This window comes from Ranitomeya variabilis, chromosome 3 (assembly GCF_051348905.1).
Source record: "Ranitomeya variabilis isolate aRanVar5 chromosome 3, aRanVar5.hap1, whole genome shotgun sequence".
Taxonomy (NCBI): Eukaryota; Metazoa; Chordata; class Amphibia; order Anura; family Dendrobatidae; genus Ranitomeya; species Ranitomeya variabilis.
Window position 1 is genome coordinate 122,619,577 of NC_135234.1, and position 21,310 is coordinate 122,640,886.

Genomic DNA, 21,310 nt, shown 5'->3' on the forward strand with positions numbered 1-21,310 from the left:
GAAAAAGAAGGGCTTAGCCATGAATAACATATTGATAACTTATCGATTGGGTAAGTCATAAATATGAGATTGGTCGGGATCTGACATCTAGCACCCCCAAAATCAGCTAATATCTGCTCTAGCAGATCCAATACAGGTTGAATTCAAAATAGTTGGAAAGGGGTTAAAAAATGAAAACACATCCAGTCCTCTCCAGCCTTCATGAGTCCAGTCACTTGGCCATCTTCAGCATCTTCAGTGCCTGGCTTCTTTGGTGTCTCATGCACTGACTAGGCAACACCACACAATATGCAATGTCATGAAATTTATTGTGTGACATCATAATGGTGTGGCTTAGTCTTTGCAGGAGATGCCGATGATGATGAATGCTGGAAGATGCCAGAGATTATCTGGTGAAGATGGTACAGGTGACCAGACAGAAAAATACCATTGGACTCGAGTAGTGCAATGCAGCAAAGGCAGGTGCGTATACACGTTTATTATAATGTATAACCTGGGGAAAGCTTAAAGCAGAAGTTGGGAACTTTTATCCTGCCCAAGGCTATTTGGATATTTTAAACATCATTGAGGACTGTACAAAATAACCAACTTGAAAATTATCCTGCTTTAGTTGGTCAAACAATTAATTTTTAACTCCCCTGTAATGTGATGGCAGGAGCTGCTTCTCTTTGATGCAGCTGTGATGTTAGGTCTGTGCCTGGGTCCCTGATAATGTATCATAGGAGGAGATATGCATCACAGAAAGGTCTATTTTCTGTGATGTGGGCTTGAAAGTTTTGTTCCAGCAGTTCATGGTCGGAGGGGTTATTCCTCCATTTTCTGGGCCAAGTTTAGTGGCCGCTGCAGTGCGGGGGAGGGAACCGCCCACCATGTCTCCTCACTGGGTGTTGCCTGTATGTAATCAGGTGTGTTTGGCAGTGAGTTTTTGGGAGTCTGTTGGGCAGATTTCCATGTGTCCAGGCTGGACCCTACATAGTGGTCTGTGTGCAGAGAGGGAAAAGCCTTCCTGTGTGTGTGGTTCCACATCAAGCCTGCATGATGGACATTGCCCAGCCTGGGTGCCCACAGGCCTGAGGGAGTAGAGCCTGGATAAGGACATGTTTGGTGTTGTTTTGCCTGCTCTGAAAGATGTTTACCTTGTGTAGTTGCTTATGTGTTTATCAGCTAAATAAACCCGCACGACTTTGCAAAGAAATGAGCCTCCTGTTTTCATCCAGCAGCACCTGAGTGAGTACAACCCCCTTACAGGTGGTATGGATGATGTTGGTACTTGTAAATGTTTTTACCAGATTTGCATAGGTTTGGAATTCGGTTGACTCATTTTGATGATGTTTTGTAAAGAAATTGCAACAGTAAGTTGTTCCAGCACATATGTAAATTACACTGCATGTCTTCTCAAAGTGGGAAATTCATCATTGTTCATGTGGGATTGGTGCAGATTAGTGATGAGTGAATATACTCGTTACTCGAGATTTCCCGAGTACGCTCGGGTGTCCTCAGAGTATTTTTTAGTGCTTGAAGATTTAGTTTTTTTCACCGCAGCTGGATGATTTACAGCTACTAGCCTGCTTGATTACATGTGGGGATTCCCTAGCAACCAGGCAATCCCCACATGTACTGCCTGGCTAATAGCTGTAAATCATTCAGCTGAGGCGATGAAAACTAAATCTCCAAACACTAAAAAATACTCGGAGGACACCTGAGCGTGCTCGGGAAATCTCGAGTAACGAGTATTTTCGCTCAACACTAGTGGCAGATGCATCACAGGAATCTTCATCTGTGGTAAAGAGAGTGCATAGCACCCTAGCATATGTACAGATGCTGACACTGACTCGCATCAGTACATAATCCTTCATTGCATGCACCCCAGCGTTCAGCAGCGGCCGCCTGCTAGTTGTGTTAGAAAAATTAAAGGGTCGGATGCTGGCTCAAGCACTGTCACAGAGGCGTATACTGCAATTCTTTGATTCAGGCACTTATGGAGATAAATTCACTTTCCTAATATGATTCAATAAAAAAATTAAATTATTGTTTTCCTACTAAAGAGAAAAAATAGTGGCAAATGTAGGCACCAGGCTCCCAAAAAGTAATCACTCTATCCTAAAAAAGAAAGTTCAGATTCAGTAAATTATAAGGACAACAACAAAACTAATACTGATAGGGAATTTAGATTATGAGCCCCATTGGGGACAGGATGATAATGTCTGTAAAGCGCTGCGGAATATGTTAGCTCTATATAAAAATAAAGATTATTATTAACTAATAAAAGCTCAACATTATTCACACAATTACCGTCCATGAGATAAAACAGGTGCTCTATAAGAATACTTTAATTATGTCCTTCAGGAGTAAGAGCATTCCCTGCCTTGTATCTTAACATTACATTATGATGAAACCACCATGGTATCACAATGCAGTGATGAGGCCACAGGAGATTTGTTTGCACTATTATTATTAGAGTATGTCAGCCAAATTTCTGCTCTAACCCTACGTTCACATTTGCGTGTGTGCGCCGCAGCGTCGGGCGCCGCAGCGGCGCCGCATGCGTCATGCGCCCCTATATTTAACATGGGGGAGCATGGACATGCGTCGCACTTGCGTTTTGCGCCGCATGCGTCGCTGCGGCGCCCGCGTCCGGGCGCAGAGGACGCAGCAAGTTGCATTTTTGCTGCGTCCAAAATCAATTAAAAAAAGGACGCATGCGGCGCAAAACGCAGCGTTGTGCATGCGTTTTGCAGCGTTTTTGTTTGCGTTGTGCGCTGCGGCGCCGACGCTGCGGCGCACAACGCAAATGTGAACGTACCGTTACAGTTGAGACAGTTTACGCCGGACTAGGGCCATAGCTGGACAAAGAAAGAAGAGGGCCACTGGTAAAGAACAGAATATGAGCCATTTTCAGTCCAATAATGTGACTATGACAGAAGCTGTCTGCTGCTTTGTTAGTAGAAGTGGCCCCCTTACTTTTTGAACCTCTGTGTGGCTACACAGGTTGCACCAATGTTATGTCCACTCTTGCATTTGCCTCTACATTGTCTTACTCAGGAAGTAAACACCAGGTTTGCCATGTACGCTAAGTGAGCTTTAAACAAAAATAAGAATTTTTAGAAAATACAGATGAATATGTCTTTTCTACTTTTGTTATTAGCTAGACCTATTCAATTTAAGAAATATTCTGACTCCATAACTAGGCTGCGAGTGTGGGGCTCTTGAATCTATGTTTCTATGGAAGTCTGTACGAACCAGTACTCACACAAAGGACATCATCAGATAGCTTAACTCAACTGCAGAGGCATGAATAAAGATTCCAAAAGAAGTTTTATTCTCAAGCTAAATTCTTGCATTAGCTGTAGTAGCTGCAATGACAACAGCAGTTGCAGTAGCAATAGGTAATTAGAAAATTGTAAGCCCGAGATCTAATCCTTCAAAACACCCAGCTGCTTCTCATTGAAGAAACTGAACATACACTATGGTTCCAAAGTTTAGGGTCACCCAGACCCAGACAATATTGTGTTTTTCATGAAAACTCATACTTTTATTAATCAAATGCGTTGCCAAATTAATTGAAAATCTAGTCCATACATTGACAAGGTTCGAAAAAAAGATTTTTATTTGAAATAATCATTTTCTCCTTCAAACTTTGCTGTCGTCAAAGAATGCTCCATTTGCAGCAATTACAGCATTGCAGACCTTTGGCATCTAGCAGTTAATTTTCTGAGGTAATCTGGAGAAATTTTACCCCATGCTACCAGAAGCCCCTCCCGTACGTTGGTTTGGCTTGATGAGCACTTTTTGCATACCATACGGTCAAGCTGCTCCCACAACAGCTCAGTGGGGTTGAAATCTGGTGACTGCGCTGGCCACTCCGTTACAGATAGAATACCAGCTGCCGGCTTCTTCCCTAAATAGTTCTTGCATAATTTGGAGGTGTGCTTTGGGTCATTGTCCTGTTGTAAGATGAAATTGGGTCCAATCAAGTGCTGTCCACAGGGTATGGCATGGCATTGCAAAATGGAGGGATAGCCTTCCTTATTCAAAATCCCTTTTACCTTGAACAAATCTCCCACTTTACCAGCACCAAAGCAGCCCCAGACCATCACATTATCTCCACCATGCTTGACAGATGGCGTCAGGCACTCTTCCAGCATCTTTTCAGTTGTTCTGCATCTCACAAATGTTCTTCTGTGTGATCCAAACACCTCAAACTTGGATTCGTCTGTCCATAACACTTTTATCCAATCTTCCGCTGTTCAATGTCTGTGTTCTTTTGCCCATATTAATCTTTTCCTTTTATTAGCCAGTCTCAGATATGGCTTTTTCTTTGCCACTTTGCCCTGAAAGCCAGCATCCCGGAGTCACCTCTTCACTGTAGACATTGACACTAGCGTTTTGCGTGTACTATTTAATGAAGCTGCCAGTTGAGGACCTGTGAGGCGTCGATTTCTCAAACTACAGACTCTAATGTACTTGTCTTGTTGCTCAGTTGTGCAGCGGGGCCTCCCACTTCTTCTACTCTGGTCAGAGCATGTTTGTGCTCTCCTCTGAAGGGAGTGGTACACACCGTTGTAGGAAATCTTCTTTCTTGGCAATTTCTCGCATAGAATAGCCTTCGTTTCCATGAACAAGAATAGACTGTTGAGTTTAACATGAAAGTTCTTTGTTTCTGGCCATTTTGAGAGTTTAATGAAACTAATAAATGTAATGCTCCAGATTCTCAACTAGCTCAAATGAAGGTCAGGTTTATAGGTTCTCTAATCAGCCAAACTGTTTTCAGCTGTGCTAACATACTTTTACAAGGGTTTCCAAGGGTATTCTAACCATCCATTAGCCTTCTCACGCAGTTAGCAAACACAAAGTACCATAAGAACACTGGAGTGATGGTTGTTGGAAATGGGCCTCTATACACCTATGAAGATTTTGCATTACAAACCAGACCTTTGCAGCTAGAATAGTCATTTACCACATTAACAATGTATAGAGTGCATTTCTGAGTCATTTAATATTAGCTTCATTGGAAAAAGCTGTGCTTTTCTCTCAAAAATAAGGAAATTTTTAAGTGACCCTAAACTTTGGAACAGTTGTTTACATCTGATTTACCTTTCTGAGCAGATGTGTAGAGTCTATACGTAGTGACTGATGAAGACCTCAATATAATTAGCCTCCCATAGCTTGTCATGGTAATAAATACATCATGGATAGTTTGGTAAAATATGCTCCAATAAAAAAAAAGATTGACAATGATTATTAACAGCAAAACAGGTCATCTAATTTCCAAATTGACTCAATTGGCAACTGAAATATAATGCCAAGATAAACTTGTTGTTTTGGATTATACATATAATTTAATGCACCGGGTAATTTCTGTGTGCGTAGGCTGAGAAATTGCCTGGGGTATGACATTGTCATAAGCCATTTAAAACCATTTGTGCAAATGACGTTTGTGATACAGGTTAACAAAAGACCAGGCTTTGCAAAGTAAAGAAAAATCACAGGTCACCGTGACTAATCATTTAGAGACTCATCAAAGCTGGGAACTGAGTGGAGCTACATAGCAGTATTACTCATAGGTTCCTGTAGGAAGAGATAAGATGTGAAGTGTTGTAATTATTCTTGTCTATCAAGCGTCAGACGGTGCTTAGCAGATCATAATTCGAAACTAGCTTAGCAACATATTCATCCAATTCTTCCATTTATAACAAACAAGTACATACATTGATGAACTGATAAATAAGCACTTATCTTCTAGATGCACTTGTTAAATTAAAAGAAAAAACACAGAAGGGAAACTTCATTATTTTTAAGAACATATTTTATTCATGTTCATTACTGAAGTTGGCTCTTTGAAAGGTATGGCAATTTGTACACTTATCAAGAACAATTTGTTTAAATTGTCTTTGAGAATAAGTACTATTTAAGTGCTAAATTGCCTCTCTTATTTAGCGTATTTCCATGATAAAAAGGACCTGCTAATGGAATAAAATGGCATGTCAGTTAGGACCCATGCAAAAGAAATGCCAGTATAGACAATGTATGTTGGGGTATAGAGTCCATGATATAGTGCATCTGTGAGGGTCTGTATTCTCCTCTAGAAAAAATGCCTCTAGAAAAGAATGGATGTGTTTTATAGTATCTGATGAACCCCTGTTAGCCATGTTACAACATGTTATGACATGCACCACAGTGGCACAGGGAGAAGTCATCAGAGCTAGAATCCACAGACTGGAGTGAAGAGTGACAGCGAAGGGGACAAAAAGAGGTATTGAGGATCACACAGCAAGCCGCAGTAGTGGTACAACAGATGAGCCATGAGGTGAATATATATATATTTTACAATTTGCTTAGCCTTCTACGGGCCACAGATGGCTGCCATTTTGCTGAATTTATGTCAAGTGAGTTGGAAAAAAAACATTTCCTGGAGAAAACAAATTTCTATAAAATTAAAGGAGAAATAAATTCCACTGGAATAAATTTGCTAATTTCTTAGACTATTTGATATGAGAAGCTCGAGAAACCTCTTTAATTCTTTTTCTATCCAAGAAAAATTGTTGAGACTCTGATGGTAAAAACTAACAGCGACCAAACTGATGAAACTCTGACCAAAATCACTGATCAAAATGAGACATTTTTTCTCGTACAAGAAAATTCACTGATGTCTGTGAAGAGGGGGCCAGGACTGGTTTGCTGTTGGCCAGAACTGAGTTCTCTTTGTCCTGAAACCCTTCTTCTAAACAGGAGACTGATTGGTGTGTGTTGTGCTATGGATTTTGTTCTTTACTCACTTGTCGTTCGGGAATCCTTCTTACCTACCCATCCATGGATCTGGATCCGGCTACAGACAAGATAGTAGACATTGGGTCCAGTTTAAAGGATTCAGCTTTACTGTGCAATTCGGTTGCACATGGCTTCAGCATACAGATTCACATCAGATCCTTCTTGCCACAACGTCTTCAGTCACCCCGCTACATCTGAATGAGCCCTAACACTTGGAAAGTAACTACCACTCCACATAAAAGACCCTGTGAGCTGGCAGAGCTGCAGAGTGATCATGTGAGCCAAAAGAGGACCATAACCAGGAAAGATGGCAATCAGTAAGTAATTTAATACCCTCACACACAATAATACATAACAAGGACAGATTACTAAATACAAATTTTGATGAGACTTCTTTAAATGCAAGGTGATAAGATGATCACACCAGTCTGATCCCATTCATTTGCTGTAAGCTATAGCATAACGGCAGGCTTTGAATTCTACTGCAGTTCTACTACAGAGGAAGTAACGCAATACATAATTCCCATCAAAATCAATGCCCTGTTTATGTAACGCAGATCAGGTAGTATTCCTAAAAGATTAGGGTGCTGAGTGGGGAATCTCTTCCATTGATTTAGACTTCCCTATATGAACAGTTGTTAGCCATTTATAGTCATATGGTATGTGGAGAGCATTCCCCTTTAAACTGATTCCACAATTACCCTTTTAATTAACAATCTATATATATATTTGCAGAAACTGTAGCTAATCTTGGCTCCACACTGTCTCCAGAAGAAAGAAGACACAAATGCATCTCCTGTTTCCTGCAAATACTATTGATTACTATGCTGGGATGTTCTATTATCAATCATGAGTGTGATCAGATAATTGGAAACAACAGAACATTGTATGAGGACATTTGCATAACCTTTATAAAATATGAATACTGTGCCCAAGTAATTAGTAAGCAGTAGCCCTTATATAATATGAAGACATTTCATGCATAATGGAAAAAAGGAACACTAATGTGCAAAGTTCTGTAACCGAAATAATGTTTTCTTGTTGTACGATATACAAAATGAAGACTATATGTAGAGACATCAAACAGGCTGTGCTATATGCAAACTGTAGAGCTGTGTGCCAAGAGGTCCAATGAACTACATATGCTACAATACTGGCTCCATTAAAGCACCACTCCAGCAATTTTTTATTGTAGCACTGGAGTGGTGCTTCTAATTTGAGGTCCCTGAAACTAATCTTATAGTTACTCTCCTCCGTATTCACCTTGTATCAGCTACGCTACAGTCAGTCTTCAGAACTGGAGGTCACTTTTCAATGTAAATCTATGACAGCCTCGTTCTGGCTCTCATATACTTACATTGAGCGTTCATCATGGTTATCTCTGATATCCGGTCAGTCAAAAGTTGCGGTCATAAGATGGCGTCTTGGAACTGGAGATGGTGAAGAAGGCGACTGGTAAGTATAAGACAGGGGGGGCAGAGAACTTAGATTTGAAGCATCACACCTGCGCTGCAATGAAAAAAATGCTGGATTGGTGCTTTAACTAGTAAAGGAGCTATTACTATTGGATATTGTGCAAAATAGGAAATTTACAGATGTACACTAAAGGCCCCGAAAAACAGCCTTGTTACAGCTCTATAGAAAACAAACAAGATATAATACGACAGTGTGCATGATGCCTAAGTGATAGTAACATTTAAGTGATTAAATCCAATATATAATATATTATATCAGAAAAGTGCAACATAAGCAATTCTCTAATAGAATGGTATAAAAATCATATATTAACTTATTACAGCTTTAAGAAAAAGTATTCACCTAATTTATTCTGTTCTTGCACTTCGTTACCCTTACACTGTTTCTCATTTTAAAGCAGAATTTTGAGTCAATGACAGCCTAATTACAGTGTCATTGAAAATAATTGCCTGATTTATTCTATTTTTAAAGTTTGACACACTGACAAGAATTGTTTCGGATTTTTAAGCTGAATCTCATGTCAACAACTGCCTGAAAAAGAACTTATAAAAAAAGTTAATGATCATTTAATTTATTAATGAAAAAAATGCTTTCAAACATCAACTAGTTCTAGGTGAAAAAGTAATTGCCACCCTAAATTTAACACTGAATTACCGGGGTAGTCGAGTAGAATGCCATTAATAAGGTTTTCAAACACAATAACTGCAACCAGTTGCTTTCCTCAATTGGAGAAACATTTTTCAAATCAACAAAAGGTACAGTATGTTTCCACGGTCAGTTAACGCTGTGGACTGGACGCTGCATACAGACACAGTGTCCAATCCGCAGCGGCCAGATGTTACAGTGTAGTGGAGGGGATTTTATGAAATCCCATCTCCACTATGCGTTCAAGGACGCAGGTGGCAGACCTGCGTAACTGGACGTACGGCGCGACTTTATAGACCGCAGCATGTCTATTTATCTTGCGGAGACGCTCAGTTTCCGCAAGATAAATTACACAGTCTATGTATAGGATGCGGTGATTCTGCAATGAACACATGCGGAATCACCGCGCGTACAAATGCCAGCAGCGCTTTGGACGGAGCAGGTATCTGCTGCGTCCAAAGCACTGCCATTCCGGACCATGGACACATACACTGAGGCTGACATGTCTTTATAGACTTCCTTTAAACCTTTTCAGGACCCGGCATGTGTTGTTTTTTGTACTTTTGCGTTTTCCTTCTGATTTTCCAAGAACTCTGATGTTTTTATTTGTCCATTCAACATATAATGTACTGAGACCAGGAAAAAAAATTAAGTGGGGAGAAATTATTTTGTTTTACAGCATTTACTTTTTCTGAAAAAATATACTGGCAATGCGATTCTTCACGTCATTATGATAATCACAAACTTATGAAGTTTTTGTATTTTAGTGTTTAAGTTTTTCATTGTAAGTAATTTTACAAGCATACATGCTAAACATGTTTGTTTTTCTTTTTTCCTTTTTTTTGTTAATTGGATAACTTTGAATAAAACTTGAACATGTTTTTATTGTAATATATTTTAAAAACATTTATTAATTATTTATTAATTTAATTTTAGTTTGTAGTCCTCAGGAACTTGAACCAGTGATCCCTTTATTATACAGTGGGTACGGAAAGTAGTCAGACCCTTTAAAAAAATTTCACTCTTTGAATTTTGGAATTGCAACCTTTGCAACTCTTTGAATTGCAACCATTGGGTAAATTCAAAAAGTTCATTTTTTTCTCATTAACCCCTTCATGACCCAGCCTATTTTGGCCTTAATGACCTTGCCGTTTTTTGCAATTCTGACCAGTGTCCCTTTATGAGGTAATAACTCAGGAACGCTTCAACGGATCCTAGCGATTCTGAGATTGTTTTTTCGTGACATATTGGGCTTCATGTTAGTGGTAAATTTAGGTCGATAATTTTTGAGTTTATTTGTGAAAAAAACGGAAATGTGGCAAAAAATTTGAAAATTTCGCAATTTTCACATTTTGAATTTTTATTCTGTTAAACCAGAGAGTTATGTGACACAAAATAGTTAATAAATAACGTTTCCCACATGTCTACTTTACATCAGCACAATTTTGGAAACAATTTTTTTTTTTGCTAGGAAGTTATAAGGGTTAAAATTTGACCAGTGATTTCTCATTTTTACAACAAAATTTACAAAACCATTTTTTTTAGGGACCACCTCACATTTGAAGTCATTTTGAGGGTTCTATATGGCTGAAAATACCCAAAAGTGACACCATTCTAAAAACTGCACCCCTCAAGGTGCTCAAAACCACATTCAAGAAGTTTATTAACCCTTCAGGTGTTTCACAGCAGCAGAAGCAACATGGAAGTAAAAAATGAACATTTAACTTTTTAGTCACAAAAATGATCTTTTAGCAACAATTTTTTTATTTTCCCAAGGGTAAAAGGAGAAACTGGACCAGGGACGTTGTTGTCCAATTTGTCCTGAGTACGCTGATACCTCATATGTGGGGGTAAACCACTGTTTGGGCGCACGGCAGGGCTCGGAAGGGAAGGAGCGCCATTTGACTTTTTTAATGAAAAATTGGCTCCAATCTTTAGCGGACACCATGTCGCGTTTGGAGAGCCCCCGTGTGCCTAAACATTGGAGCTCCCCCACAAGTGACCACATTTTGGAAACTAGACCCCCCAAGGAACTTATCTAGAAGCATAGTGAGCACTTTAAACCCCCAGGTGCTTCACAAATTGATCCGTAAAAATGAAAAAGTACTTTTTTTTCACAAAAAAATTATTTTAGCCTCAATTTTTTCATTTTCACATGGGCAACAGGATAAAATGGATCCTAAATTTTGTTGGGCAATTTCTCCTGAGTACACCAATACCTCACATGTGGGGGTAAACCACTGTTTGGGCACATGGTAAGGCTCGGAAGGGAAGGAGCGCCATTTGACTTTTTGAATGGAAAATTATCTCCATCGTTAGCGGACACCATGTCGCGTTTGGAAAGCTCCTGTGTGCCTAAACATTGGAGCTCCTCCACAAGTGACCCCATTTTGGAAACTAGACCCCCCAAGGAACTCATCCAGAGGCATAGTGAGCACTTTAAACCCCCAGGTGCTTCACAAATTGATCCGCAAAAATGAAAAAGTACTTTTTTTTCACACAAAATTTCTTTTAGCCTCAATTCTTTCATTTTCACATGGGCAACAGGATAAAATGGATCCTAAAATTTGTTGGGCAATTTCTCCTGAGTATGCCGATACCTCATATGTGGGGGTAAACCACTGTTTGGGTGCACGGCAAGGCTCGGAAGGGGAGGCGTGCCATTTGACTTTTTGAATGGAAAATTAGCTCCAATCGTTAGCGGACACCATGTCGCGTTTGGAGAGCCCCTGTGTGCCTAAACATTGGAGCTCCCCTACAAGTGACCCCATTTTGGAAACTAGACCCCCCAAGAAACTTATCTAGATGCATAGTGAGCACTTATAACCCCCAGGTGCTTCACAGAAGTTTATAACGCAGAGCCGTGAAAATAAAAAAATAATTTTTCTTTCCTCAAAAATGATTTTTAGCCCAGAATTTTTTATTTTCCCAAGGGTAATAGGAGAAATTGGACCCCAAATGTTTTTGTCCAGTTTGTTCTGAGTACGATGATACCCCATATGTGGGGGTAAACCACTGTTTGGGCGCACGGCAGGGCTCGGAAGGGAAGGCACGCCATTTGGCTTTTTGAATGGAAAATTAGCTCCAATCATTAGCGGACACCATGTCGCGTTTGGAGAGCCCCTGTGTGCCTAAACATTGGAGCTCCCGCACAAGTGACCCCATTTTGGAAACTAGACCTCCCAAGGAACTAATCTAGATGTGTGGTGAGCACTTTGAACCCCCAAGTGCTTCACAGAAGTTTATAACGCAGAGCCATGAAAATAAAAAATAATTTTTCTTTTCTCAAAAATGATTTTTTAGCCCACAATTTTTTATTTTCCCAAGGGTAACAGGAGAAATTGGACCCCAAAAGTTGTTGTCCAGTTTCTCCTGAGTACGATGATACCCCATATGTGGGGGTAAACCACTGTTTTGGCACACGTCAGGGTTCGGAAGGGAAGTAGTGACGTTTTGAAATGCAGACTTTGATGGAATGCTCTGCGGGCGTCAGGTTGCGTTTGCAGAGCCCCTGATGTGCCTAAACAGTAGGAACTCCCCACAATTGACTCCATTTTGGAAACTAGACCCCCAAGGGAACTTATCTAGATGTGTAGTGAGCACTTTGAACCCCCAAGTGCTTCACAGAAGTTTATAACGCAGAGCCGTGAAAATAAAAAATGTGTTTCCTTTCCTCAAAAATATTTTTTTAGCCCAGAATTTTTTTATTTTTGCAAGAGTAACAGGAGAAATTGGACCCCAAAAGTTGTTGTCCAGTTTCTCCTGAGTACGCTGATACCCCATATGTGGGGGTAAACCACTGTTTTGGCACACGTCGGGGTTCGGAAGGGAAGTAGTGACGTTTTGAAATGCAGACTTTGATGGAATGCTCTGCGGGCGTCAGGTTGCGTTTGCAGAGCCCCTGATATGCCTAAACAGTAGAAACCCCCCACAAGTGACCCCATTTTGGAAACTAGACCCCCCAAGGAACTTATCTAGATGTGTGGTGAGCACGTTCAACCCCCAAGTGCTTCACAGAAGTTTACAACGCAGAGCCGTGAAAATAAAAAATCATTTTTCTTTCCTCAAAAAAGATGTTTTAGCAAGCAATTTTTTATTTTCACAAGGGTAACAGGAGAATTTGGACCCCAATATTTGTTGCCCAGTTTGTTGTGAGTACGCTGATTCCCCATATGTGGGGGTAAACCACTGTTTTGGCACACGTCGGGGTTCGGAAGGGAAGTAGTGACGTTTTGAAATGCAGACTTTGATGGAATGCTCTGCGGGCGTCAGGTTGCGTTTGCAGAGCCCCTGATATGCCTAAACAGTAGAAACCCCCCACAAGTGACCCCATTTTGGAAACTAGACCCCCCAAGGAACTTATCTAGATGTGTGGTGAGCACGTTCAACCCCCAAGTGCTTCACAGAAGTTTACAACGCAGAGCCGTGAAAATAAAAAATCATTTTTCTTTCCTCAAAAAAGATGTTTTAGCAAGCAATTTTTTATTTTCACAAGGGTAACAGGAGAATTTGGACCCCAATATTTGTTGCCCAGTTTGTTGTGAGTACGCTGATACCCCATATGTGGGGGTAAACCACTGTTTGGGCACACGTCAGGGCTCGGAAGGGAAGTAGTGACATTTGAAATGCAGACTTTGATGGAATGGTCTGCGGGCGTCACATTGCATTTGCAGAGCCCCTGATGTACCTAAACAGTAGAAACACCCCACAAGTGACCCCATTTTGGAAACTAGACCCCCGAAGGAACTTATCTAGATGTGTGGTGAGCACTTTCAACCCCCAAGTGCTTCACAGAAGTTTATAACGCAGAGCCGTGAAAATAAAAAATAATTGTTCTTTCCTCAAAAATTATGTTTTAGCAAGTAATTTTTTATTTTTGCAAGGGTAACAGGAGAAATTAGACCCCAGCAGTTGTTGCCCAGTTTGTCCTGAGTACGCTGGTACCCCAAATGTGGGGGTAAACCACTGTTTGGGCGCACGTCGGGGCTTGGAAGGGCGGGAGCACCATTTGACTTTTTGAACGCAAGATTGGCTGGAATCAATGGTGGCGCCATGTTGCGTTTGGAGACCCCTGATGTGCCTAAACAGTGGAAACCCCTCAATTCTAACTTCAACACTAACCCCAACACACCCCTAATCCTAATCCCAACTGTAGCCATAACCCTAATCACAACCTTAACCCCAACACACCCCTAACCACAACCCTAACCGCAACACACCCGTAACCCTAATTCCAACCCTAATCCTAACCCTAATCCCAACCGTAACCCTAATCCCAACCCTAACCACAACTGTAACCCCAACACACCCCTAACCCTATCCGTAACCCTAACCACAAGCCTAATCTTAACCCTATTTCAAACCCTAGCCCTAATTCCAACCCTAACTCTAATTCCAACCCTAACCCTAAGGCTATGTGCCCACGTTGCGGATTTGTGTGAGATTTTTCCTCATGATTTTTGAAAAATCTGCAGGTAAAAGGCACTGCGTTTTACCTGCGGATTTACAGCAGATTTCCAGTGTTTTTTTGTGCAGATTTCACCTGCGGATTCCTATTGAGGAACAGGTGTAAAACGCTGCGGAATCCGCACAAAGAATTGACATGCTGCGGAAAATACAACGCAGCGTTTCTGCACGGAATTTTCCGCACCATGGGCACAGCGGATTTGGTTTTCCTTAGGTGTACATGGTACTGTAAACCTGATGGAAAACTGCTTCGAATTCGCAGCGGCCAATCCGCTGCGGATCCGTGGCCAATCCGCTGCCAATCCGCTGCGGATCCGCTGCGGATCCGCTGCGGATCCGCGGCCGATCCGCTGCGGATCCGCTGCGGATCCGCTGCCAATCCGCTGCGGATCCGCTGCCAATCCGCTGCGGATCCGCGGCCGATCCGCTCTGTGTGCACATGCCATAACCCTACCCCTAACCCTACCCGTAACCCTAACCCTACCCCTAACCCTACCCCTAGTTCTAACCCTAGTTCTAACCCTAACCCTAGTGGAAAAAGAAAAAAAAATATTTTCTTTATTTTATTATTGTCCCTACCTATGGGGGTGATAAAGGGGGGGGTTTATTTATTATTTTTTTATTTTGATCGCTGTGATAGAACCTACCACAGCGATCAAAATGTACCTCTAATGAATCTGCCGGCCGGCGGGCGCACTGAGCATGCGCCCGCCATTTTGGAAGATGGCGGCGCCCATGATGGAGGCGGACGGGGACCGGGAGCCTCGGTAAGTATAAGGGGGGGGAGATCGGGGCACGGGGGGGCGTCGGAGCACGGGGGGGTGACATAGGAGCAGGGGGGGAGCGGGCAGGAGGACGGGGGAGCGGACAGCAGGACGGGGGAGCCGGCAGGCGGACGGAGGGGACCGGACCCTATAACGGAGCACTGGGGGGGCGATCGGTGGGGTGGGGGGGGTCACATTAGTGTTTCCAGCCATGGCCGATGATATTGCAGCATCGGCCATGGCTGGATTGTAATATTTCACCAGTTTTTTAGGTGAAATATTACAAATCGCTCTGATTGGCAGTTTCACTTTCAACAGCCAATCAGAGCGATCGTAGCCACGGGGGGGTGAAGCCACCCCCCCTGGGCTGAAGTACCACTCCCCCTCTCCCTGCAGATCGGGTAAAATAGGAGTTAACCCCTTCACCCGATCTGCAGGGACGCGATCATTCCATGACGCCACATAGGCGTCATGGGTCGGATTGGCACGGGTTTTCATGACGCCTATGTGGCGTCATGGGTCGGGAAGGGGTTAATGAACACTCTGCACCCCATCTTGACTGAAAAAAATTGAAATGTAGAAATTTTTGCAAATTTATTTAAAAAGAAAAAACGAAATATCACATGGTCTTCAGACCCTTTGCTCTGACACTCGTATTTAAGTCACATGATGTACATTTCCTTGTGATCTTCCTTGAGATGATTCTACTCCTTCATTGGAGTCCAGCTGTGTTTAATTAAACTGATAGGACTTGATTTGGAAAGGGACACATCTTTCTATATAAGACCTCACAGTGCATGTCAGACAAAATGAGAATTATGAGGTCAAAGGAGCTAGCCAAGGAGCTCAGGGACAGAATTGTGGCAAGGCACAGATCTGGACAAGGTTACAACAGAATTTCTGCAGTACTAAGGTACCTAAGAGCACAGTGGCCTCCATAATCCTTAAATGAAAGAAGTTTGGGTCCACCAGAAGTCTTCCTAGATCTGGCAGTCCAACCAAACTGAGCAATTGTGGGAGAAGAGCCTTGGTGAGAGAGGTAAAGAAGAACCCCAAGATCACCATGGCTGAGCTCCAGAGATGCAGTAGGGAGATGGGAGAAAGTATGGCAAAGTGGCCCGAATGAAGCCTCTCCTCAGTGCAAGACATATGAAAGCCAGCATAGAGTTTGTTAAAAACACATGAAGGACTCCCAGACTCTGAGAAATAAAATTTTCTGGTCTGATGAATCAAAGATAGACCTTTTTTGGTGATAATTCAAAGCAGTATGTGTGGAGAAACCCAGGCACTGCTCATCACCTGCCCAATACAATTCCAACAGTGAAACATGGTGAGCAGCATCATACTATCGGGGTGTTTTTCAGCTGCAGGGACCGGATGACTGGTTGCCATTGAAGGAAACATGAATGCGGCCAAGTACAGAGATATCCTGGATAAAAACCTCTTCCAGAGTGCTCTGGACCTCAGACTTGGCCAAAGGTTCACCTTCCAACAAGACAATGACCCTAAGCACACAGCTAAAATAACAAAGGAGTGGCTTCAGAACAACTCTGTGACCATTCTTGACTGGCCCAGCCAGAGCCCTGACCTAAACCCAATTGAGCATCTCTAGAGAGACCTGAAAACTGCTGTCCTCCAACGTTCACCATCCAACCTGACGGAACTGGAGAGGATCTGCAAGAAAGAATGGCAGAGGATCTCCAAATCCAGGTGTGAACAACTTGTTGCATCATTCCCAAGAAGACTTATGGCTGTACTAGCTCAAAGGGTGCTTCTACTCAATACTGAGCAAAGGGTCTGAATACTTATGACCATGTGATATTTCAGTTTTTCTTTTTTAATAAATTTTCAAAATTGCTACATTTCTGTTTTTTCAGTCAAGATGGGGTGCAGAGTGTACATTAATGAGAAAAAAATGAATATTTTTGAATTTACCAAATGGCTGCAATGAATCAAAGATCAAAATCCAAAAACAGCCACTATTCTCTTTTATAAAGCAAGAAATGACAATACCACACAATGCACATATATTAAAAAAATAAATCAATTTTATTAAATATTAATTTCATTTAAAACACTATTAGTTTACATAAAAAGAATTACCTCCAATGTGATCAGACCCAAAATTTACATGGCAAAAGGATTTCAATTTTCAAACCTAAATATAGGGTTCAGGTGCCCCCTGAAGAAGTGTGGATGAAACGCGCATCGGGGTGGAGGAACGAGTGCATATGTGATATCACACACCATGTAAGTCAGTTACTTTTAATTATATATGTGAGCTTTAGTGGGCTGGGCACATAGTGATGCCTTTTCTACATGGGGCAATAATCTATTGACTGTATACTGTTTCACATAGCACAAGATAGATTGGTGGTAATCACCCTATATTTAGGTTTGAAAATTGGAATCCTTTTGCCATGTAAATTTTGGGTCTGATCTCTGCTATAAGCTCCGCCAGCAGTGTTTTCACTGCAACTGATGATTACTGCAGGTGTATATGTTGTTAATCCTTGTAACTTGCGTTCCTCACATTGGAGATAATTATTTGCATGTAAACTAATAGTGTTCTAATTGAAATTAATATTTAATAAAATTGTTGTTTTTTTTTTAAATATATATGAGCATTGTGCGATATTGTAATTTCTTGCTTTATAAAAGAGAATAGTGGCTGTTTTTGGATTTTGATAGTTTAATTATAGCACAATGATAATTGTGGGATCATAAAACAGTTGGATTTAATGAATCAAAGAGTGAAAAATGTAAAGGGGTCTGAATACTTTCCATATTTCCATACCCACTGTATATTGCAATACCATAGTTTTCCAGGATATAGTGAAATTGTTGATCTGCTATGAAGCCTAGGTTTGGCTTCATGGAAGTATCTAGATTGTAGCGTCGGGGCCATTCAATTAGCTCTTCTCAGCCATGGCAACCCATCAGCATCATATGATAGCATCATGAAGGCGATAGGTGCCTGTACATGAGTGTATCGGCAACCAATCCTTTTACTGTACATTTACAGAATACACAAAGGGGTTATTTAAGGCACATAGGAGGGATATTGAATATGGATTGAATAATTAAAATACTGCAACATCATCACAAGGATCATGGCAAATCACTCCTTGATTATTTTTTTCTGCTGAGCATACAGAGACAGTCTTTGAATTCTTGTCCTACTGCATCATTCACCTTTTAAGCTATTATATTAAATTTAGTTTCAAGGTCTGAAAAAAAAAAATTCCATCTGCTCCCCAGATAGATCTTCTTTTTGTTAACATAATACCTAATAATGTCCTGGCCCCTAACAGCCGTGGATGGAATCGCGATCCAACCGCAGCTGATAACACATTAAATGCTGCTGTCCATCTCTGACAGCGGCATTTAACATGAGCGAGCTGGAAGGACATCACAAAACACACCCATTGGTACCTCTGTCATGTAATCATGGGGTGCTGATGGATTGGCATGACAATCGGGGGTTTACTATTATTATATCCGCACTGCCAGACATTTCAGAATACAAAATATGGTTAAAGGATGATGGTGGTTTACTCTACGCGTTTCAAAGTCATCATGACTTCTTCTTCAGGAAATGCCACAAAGACCGGGGGTTTGCAGGAGACCCCTGTGCTTGTCATTGCAGATCTGCTATGAACGCCGCCCTGTGGTTGACATTCATACCAGATGATGATTTTTGCTACACATTGCAGGGCTTCAGTCCTGTTATATGTTGCCCAAGCGATCAGAAGATCGCAGCTTCAAGTCTTCTAAGGTGACTATTGAAGCAAGCAAGCCGTAAAAAAGCAAGCCGTAAAAAAGCAAGCCGTAAAAAAGTTTTAAAAAATATTTTAAAAATTAAAAGAATGCAAAAGTCTAAATCATCCCATTTTGCCCCATTCAAAATAAAACAATAATAAAAATACACATATTTGGTATCACTGTGTTCAAAATATGAAGTAAAGTAATCCGATCGGTAAATGGCATAAAGATAAAAAAATGAAAAGGCCAGAATTACAGTGTTTTGATCACTGCAACATTGCAATAAAATGCAATAATAGGAGATCAAAGCACCGCATCTACCCCAATATGATATCAATGAAAACGTCAGATCGGCATGAAAATAATTAGTCCAAGCCCAGCCCCAGGTCCTAAAAAATGGAGACGATACGGGTCTTGGAAAATGGCACCATTTTCTTTATAAATTTTGGATATTTTTTTCACCAGATAAATAAAAAGAACCTATATATGTTTGACATCTGCAAACTGATAATGACCTGGAGAATCATAATGGCAGGCCAGTTTTAGCATTTAGCCAACATGGTAAAAAAAAATAAAAAAACAATTGTGGAATTGCACTTTTGTTGAACAGAGCCCTATACAGGACTTTATTGTGCACACATATACTAAGCAGTCACCCCCTCCATTAACTGGTAGGCTGTGAGTGGCCATCTAATTAGTATTTTGCACCTGTGTTGCCAACATCTTGCTAAATGGGCTGGCTGCATCCTTTAGTGCCTTTGTTCAGATACCTGGGCTGCCCATTTTCCAGCTGTATTTTTAAATTTTTGGAGGATTTTCAGTCCTCTTTTGTGGCTTTGCTACTACAGGGTGGGCCATTTATATGGATACACCTGGGTGGGCCAGTTGGATACAAAATAGCCGACTACAAAATGGCCACCATGGTCACCACCCATCTTGAAAAGGTTTCCCCTCCCATATATTAATGTGTCACAAACAGGAAGTAGATATCACCAACCATTCCCATTTTATTTAGGTGTATCCATATACATGGCCCACCCTGTATATTAAAACCAATGATGTAATTCAAAATTGAATTGAAAAGAATCTCTAACACTGCCATATTGACAAAAAAAATAAAAAAAGTTATGGCTCTCGGAAGAAGTGAGCAAAAAGCAAAAACATAATAACATAAAATCCCATGGTTGCGAAGGGGTTAAAGTACAGCCTAAGCATCTCAATTCAGGTCACTACAAAGCCATTAATTTCTGCTGAGCATTGCCGTGCACTGTAAATTTTTGTCTTGCTGTACAACCCACTATTTAGGTTGTGTTATGGTATGGAAATTTGGTTAGGATAAATCTATCCCTGTGTGTGTGTTATGGCTGTTCCCAGTTAGACTGAGTATTTTGAGTGCTCAAGAATGACTCACTCTCCAAAATCACTGAAGGGGAGCTTGCTCATCTTCTCTCCAAATCACACCTCACGACTTGTGCACTTGACCCCATCTCACCTCCTCCCCAACCTCACCACCACACTAATCCCATCCCTAACCCATCTCTTTATCCTATCACTAACTTCTGGTACCTTCCCTCTGCCTTCAAACATGCCACAATCACACCTATCCTCAAAAAGCCATCCCTTGACCCAAGCTCTATGTCCAGCTATCGCCCCATATCTTTGCTCCCTTTTGCTTCCAAACTCCTTGAGCAGCACGTCCATGCTGAACTTTCCTTTCACTTTGCACCTAACTCTCTCTTCGACAACCTACAATCTGGCTTCCGTCCCCACCATTCCACTGAGACTGCCCTGACCAAAGTTACTAACGACTTACTTACAGCCAAAGCTAACAGACAATTCTCTATAATCCTCCTCCTAGACCTGTCCTCTGCCTTCAACACAGTTGACCACTGCCTCCTATTTCAGATACTCTCTTCCTTTGAGGTCAAAGACCATGCCCTATCTTGGATCTCCTCATACCTTACCAACCGCACATTTAGCGTTTCCTACTCCCATACTACCTCTTCATCTCGCCCCCTCTCTGTTGGTGTCCCCAAGGCTCTGTCCTACGACCCTTACTCTTCTTAATCTATACACTCGGCCTGGGACAACTCATAAGGTCCTATGGCTTCCAGTACCATCTATATGCTGATGACACTCAGATCTACCTCTCTGGCCCAGATGTCACCTCTCTGCTCTCCAGAATCCCAGAGTGTCTATCAGTCATATCCTCCTTCTCCTCTCGCTTCCTCAAGCTCAATGTGGGCAAATCTGAACTCATTATCTTTCCTCCATCACACATATCTTCCCTACCTGATCTATCTATCAAAATAAATGAAATTTATCCCATGTCCTCAAAATCCGCTGCTTCGGAGTAACCCTTGACTCTGCCATGTCCTTCAAACTGCACATGCAAGCTCTCACCACCTCCTGTCACCTCCAGCTCA

General features: G+C 41.5%; 1 long non-coding RNA gene across 1 annotated transcript; it reads left to right on the forward strand.

The window, feature by feature from the left end:
* Positions 1-278: 278 nt before the first annotated feature.
* On the forward strand, positions 279-6,281 carry LOC143818001 (uncharacterized). The gene is made up of 3 exons (XR_013224251.1): positions 279-462; positions 1,165-1,227; positions 6,179-6,281. It is a non-coding gene; the product is annotated as an uncharacterized LOC143818001 (long non-coding RNA).
* Positions 6,282-21,310: the final 15,029 nt, after the last annotated feature.